Genomic DNA, 6,383 nt, shown 5'->3' on the forward strand with positions numbered 1-6,383 from the left:
GCGGCACTGCCACTGAGATAAGAGAGCACGAAGGCCACTTTAGCCTGGTCCGTTGGAAAAGCGGCGGGTCTGCACAAAAAGTGCAAGCAACATTGATTGATGAACACAGCAAACCTTTTCGGATCACCTGAAAAGCGTTCGGGCGGAGCCAAAGGTATATTTCCTGGTAGATTGATTTGCACCGGATTTGAGAAAGCTGTAGGAGCGTGGCCCCCACTAGGGGTGGGTAGAGGAGTTTGTCCAGCTTGGGCTTGCAGCAATTGCCTAGCCAAATCGTCTGTTCGCTCCTTGGAGACCACTAACTCCCTCCTTAGGGCATTTGTTTCCTGACGTGCAGCGTGTACTTCCGCCCTCAACTCCCCGAGTAAATGGGCCAATTGGTATGTGTCTGAGGTTTCCATTGCGCCTGGGCGGGAATTATGTGGTAAGGCTTCGCGTTCTGTAACGCTCACCTGGTTCCCTCGGAGGCGCAGGCCTTGATCTGGTGGGGATACCGTCTTCAGTGTTAGGCGCAGGGTTTGTTTTGCTCCCGGACAGGGCCCCCTTCTCACCAAAAGTTTAAGCTGAAGAGTGAGGTGTCTGCAAGGGTAAACCAAGGTATTAGTGATTGGAAGGTTGGGAAAGTTCCTAGCCCTTCTCGCCCTTTCTTTCCCCGTGGAACTGGTTGATAATTGCGCTTACCTTAGATAGGTAAATGTCGGGCTCTCCATCCTGCGTCTTGTGCAGGGGCGCTGGGTCCAGTTGCTTCACTGGATGCGAGCTCTGCCTCTTGATAGCAGAGGGCTAGCTGAGAGCGAAGACGCCGTTATTACACAAGCGTGCCTAGTAAGTATGTAAGTTCCTTTTAGATTGTTCTCTTCTCTTTCAAAAGTCTTAAGTCTTTAAAGTCTATGGCCCTCATTACGACCCTGGCGGAAAGTGACTGACCGGACCGCCACAGCGTAAATAGCGTTTCCGCCATTGCACGATGGAGCAAAGTGCGGCCCATTCCGACCCATCGGGCACGAGCACCACGGCATGGCGGAAGTGCAAAGTCCGCGATGGCGGAAATGACCCCAAAACAGCCCACACCGCCGCCGTACGGCGCCCTAGGTGCAATACCGCCACCCATCTTAGCGGACACCGCAGTGAGCGCCAACCGGAAAGTACGGTGACCGTAAATATACGGAAACGGAAGTAAAAACATGGGCCCGGAACGGGAAACATCCCGCCGTACACCTATAAAACCACAAAATCCACACAACCACTAAAAACACTACCCTGAGACACACCCCAACCCGTCATCCACCCTAGCGAAACCAAGAAAAATGGGAAAAGTAGCGAAGAAAGCGTGCGACTGCAAGCGGCAGGTCCACTTCTCCCGTGAGGAACTCACCGTGCTAACAGAGACCCTCCAGGAGAATGCCGCCGCCGTCTTCTCCACGCAAATGACCAGGACGGCACTTGCGAACAAGAAGGCCATATGGGCTCTGGTGGCACAGCGGGTAAGTGCGGTGGGGACCGCACCCCGCAACCCACAGCAATGCAGAAAGCGATGGGACGACCTGCGGATACGCGTCCGTAGCATACTTTCTGCCAACCGCAACATTGCCACAGCCACCGGGGGAGGATCGGAATCACCCATCAAGTTGACCCCCTGGGAAGAAATCTGTGCCTCCACCATTGGAATGGAGAGCATAGAGGGAGTCGGAGGGATGGAGAAAGGAGTGCAGACATCCGAAGAATCAGGTAGGTGGCCCAAATGAAACAAAGCTAAATCCACAATGTCCATTCATGTGAAGTACCATGTGTCCACATAGTGCAACAGAAACACATGTCCAGGAGAACGTCCACACACATTGGCCTGATAGCGCACTTTAAAACTCACAATAAATACATAAATAATTAAAAACACCAAAAACACCCACTACACGTGCAGCAGGCACACCCTAACTGCAGGCTGCCAAACAACTGCACCCTCACTCCACACACAAATGAAAGCACCTCCAAGGCCCCGACCCAAATCACCCTCAGGTACCACCCCAATGCATGTGATACAATGCCATTCCAATTCCCACAGACCCATTAATAACCCTCGCCCTCCTTTACTCCACCACAGGGTCCGATCCAAACGACGAGCTTCAGGACACCCCTACCAGCACACCTGCAAAGAGGGCCAAGAACAACGGCCAAAGACCCTCCACCTCAGCTGCACGCATCAAGACACGGCAGCAGCACAAATCAGGTGGCAGCACAGAGGAGGGAACATCAACAGGCACCCCAGCAGCCAGCATGCCCACAACAGCAGCACCACAGGTCCCCCCAATGGATGCCACAGAAGGCACTGCCTCTGGTGGCAGCAGCACCATAGGTGACACCCCATTGATGGCAGCATGCTCCGACACAGAAGACGGGGATGTCGAAGTCAGATCCATCCATGACCTGTCCCAATCCCCCTGTCTGTCCCATCCCGTACAACATGAGGATACCACGCAGGGGCACCCACAAGACGACGACTGGCCATCCCCCACAAGCCCTGTGGCAAGGCAACATGAGGTCACCAGCCCCTCTGTGACACCACCGCAAATGGCCATGGCCCAGCAGAGGCAACAGTCCCTCGACCAGTTAATCGTGCAACAGCAGCAACTGGCCACGCTCCTCAAGGACCATGCCGATGAATGTGGGGGCACTAAGGCAGACATAGAAACATCAACTGAGACACTTAGGGCAGAAATGGAGAGAAGTACAGAGACACTAAGGGCACAAATGGAGAGTAGCACCGAGTGCCTGAGAGTCCAAATGGAGAGTAGCACCGAGAGCCTGAGAGTCCAAATGGAGAGTAGCACCGAGAGCCTGAGAGTCCAAATGGAGAGAAGCACCGAGAGCCTGAGGGGGGAACTGCATGCGACGTCCAAAGACGTATGTGCCGAACTTGCCGCAGTGCGCCGTGTGCTCACTGAGCTCTCACAAACCCTTAGGGACATGCATGGACGTGAGCAGGCAGAGACATCATCCGTTGCAAGTTCCGTCCAGGGCAGCCCCCAACGTAGATCTGGGAGGAACCTGCGCTCCACAGGCAGGGGTGCCCCTGATACCCGCAGAGGGGGCTTGCAATAGCGACTGCCCACTGACAATGAGCATCTTTGGACACTGGTGTTCGGAGGGGAGGTAGGAGGGTGTAGGGGGTGTGTTGGGCTCACTTGGGTGGCGGGTCGATAGGGTGTTCAACATGATATCACATATGCCATAAACAATGCACGATCAACCAATGAGATGTGTGGACAATGATCTTTGTGTACTAGGCCATCATAGGCGTACAGTCCATATTGTGCATGTACCAGACACACACAGTGCCACGAGTACCGTGTCCATGTATCAGCCACCAGGCGTGAGTGCTAGAAGCATGCATCAATGAGATGCTGACGAATGTCACGGCCCTCCTGTGCCTCGCAGACTCCTTGAGGTGTCGCCACATCCCCACCCTCATCATGACCATCTTCAGGTGCTTGCAGTTCTGCGTCAGGGGGCATGGGCACATTTCTACGTACGCACATGTTGTGGAGCATGACACATGCCATGACCATCTTTGCAACCTTCTCATGGCGGTACAGGAGTGCCCCGCCAGACCTGCTGAGGCAGCGGAAACGAGTCTTCAGTAGGCCGAATGCCTGTTCAATGACTACACGGGTATGTGAGTGGGCATGGTTGTAGTCCTCCTCATGCTGGTCCCGTGGGTTCCGGACTGGTGTGAGGAGCCATCTCTTCAGTGGATATCCAGCATCACCTGTATGTGGACGATAAACGTATGATGTGGAATGCCATTGCTACGTACGCACACACCCCCCCCCCTTCCTGCCAGGTCATTGCCGAATCACATACCCCACATCATCATGCATGAAATGAGACTCACCGAGTAGCCATGATCTGTTCCCTGCGTGTCGCTCCATGTAGCGTGGTATTGTAGAGTTCCTCAAGACCATAGAATCATGGGTTGATCCAGGGAATCGGGCACAACAATGTGTAATGATCCTGTTGGAGTCACACACCATTTGTACATTCAGGGAATGAAATTGTTTTCGGTTGCGGTACTGGGCCTCCATGGCATGTGGGACGACCAATTCCACATGGGTGCAGTCGATGGCACCAAGGCAACCCGGTATGCCGGCAAGTGCATGGAATCCCACTTTTGTGTTGGTAATTTCCTGCTCCGAGCGTGGTAGAGAGATGTAGTCGTCTGCGTGCTGCAGGAGGGCATCGAGCACTTGCAATAGTGTCCGTGAGAACAGTGGCTGAGAAATGCCATGCAACTGTCCGACTGTGTGCTGGTAGGTGCCTGTGGCCAGGAAGTGGAGTACAGACACCACCTTCAGTAGGGGTGGAATGGCGGTTGGGCTATCTATCATGCTGACAAGGTCAGCCTGTGTCATGTCCACAATGGCGGCTATGGTGTCCCGGTCCAAACGGTAGAGGGTGTGGATCTGCTCATCAGTGAGGTTGAACGGATGTGCTCGGAGGCGTGGGATTGCGGGCTGCCTGCGTGGTGGTAGTGGCTGTGCTGGCGGCCCTTGCTGGCCCTGCCTTGGCCTCCTCCTCCTCCTGCGTCTCCTCCGTGCGGCCGGTTGTAGTTGGTGTTCGTCTTCTTCTTGGAGTTGGAGTACTTGCAGTGCTATCAGGTCCCCCAGGGCCAACATCGCGAGTCCTGCCGGTAGCATTTCGGAGTGGGTGTGGTTGTGGGAGGAGACTGGGTGTGCAATTTATGTGTTTTCAGGCTGTATGGCCTCCACCTGTGGTGATTCATTCCACCTGTGCAAGCTGCTCTCCCCTTTGGCCGAGCACGTCCCGCACACAACGCTGCAATTCGAGGAATGGCATCTTGCTATTGCAATCATGTATTTGTACCCGATGGCCGTGTAACATTGGTTGATATGTTCATTCGGCTATGGTCCCATTGTTTCACATACAATCTTTGCTGTCGCGAACAGACTTGTGAAGGGTCAGTGGAACGTAGTACTCGTGTAACGGTGGGCCCTCATGCATCACTGTACCGAGTTGCACCGACGGGCGGGGCGTCCCATTTGTGAGTGAAGGCAGTTGCCATTTTCACACACAGCCGCACTAGATGGATTAATTTGTGATTTCAAGCGGCCACAGATGCCTTTTCAACGTGATGTTGCAAATGAGGCATTCGAAGGGCGGCGCTTTCGGTTATCAGCTAGCGGCGAGGAGATGCCCACAGGTCTGACTGCAAATATAACGTTCTATTGTTCAATGTCCTTGAGACAGGGGCCATGGCGAGGATGCAATGATTGATATGAATAGTTTGGGATGCGCAATAGCGACGTGGGCGATGAGGCCGGACGTTCCCAAATACATGTTACTTCACAACACTGGAATTACGGGCTGGGGCACTGTGGATTTTGCAGGCTGCATAACGCACAGACTCAATGGATATTTCTAATGTTATGTGAGTAAATATTCAGGCGTTTTTATACCGGGATGAGGGAATGATGAATGGATGCATGGGCAGATGATTTGATACAGAGTTTGCCATGTACAGGGCTTCTTGGAATTTGTCTGCCTCCCCTGCGCTATGTGATGCAGGGCTGCCATAGTGGGACCATCGTCTATCTGGCCTTGTTGAGCCCTCCCTGTCTCGACGCGCCTTCAGACACTTGTGTCCATGCACGTTAACAATCCCATCAGATGGATTCTGTTTTCACAGACGCATGCACAGGTACACTCGTTTGTGATGGTGTTTACACCTCGATATAGATAGTTATGAGTCGCAAGTGGTTTTGGGGTGGTGATGATCCTTTGGAGTGGGCTAGCATGCATATGGCTGTGGATTTAGTGTGATCATTGAAGTGAGTTGTTCGAATGTAGTTCTGATGGCCATTCTGTTCTTTTTCTTTTCTTTTGGTTGACAGGTATCTCCTCCCCTTTTGCCACTGCCATCTGTATGCCACTCCTGCAGATGGCTTTTACTCCCGACACCTGCTGCTTCGTGTTAATCAGTGGAGCAGCATTACGATCTTATGGGACGATCGCCAATGGGCCACATGCCCTTACGCAGTACTAGTGGCTCGGAGCAACATTTCGGCCTTTCAGCTGGACTAGTGCCTCCCCATTGGGACGGCCCTGCGGTTCTGTGCGCTTCCATGTTGCCTTTTCGTACGTGAATGTGGCTCTGTGTACCATGATGGAACAGGGCGTCACACAAGTAGTAGCTGGTCATTTCTTGCGGATGCAGCCCACAATGGTGAAATGTGTTTTGGAGTTCATGGCCTAATGGCTGTATGGGCTTGGTGATTTTGTTGTGCATTAAATTTCTATTCTGATATGGGCCGTGTGGCGTTCTTCTTTGCAAGTGATGTGGCATATTCCTATTTGGGGAGCGATGTATT

Source organism: Ambystoma mexicanum, chromosome 3p, assembly GCF_040938575.1.
Source record: "Ambystoma mexicanum isolate Mex_15411 chromosome 3p, UKY_AmexF1_1, whole genome shotgun sequence".
Lineage (NCBI taxonomy): Eukaryota > Metazoa > Chordata > Amphibia > Caudata > Ambystomatidae > Ambystoma > Ambystoma mexicanum.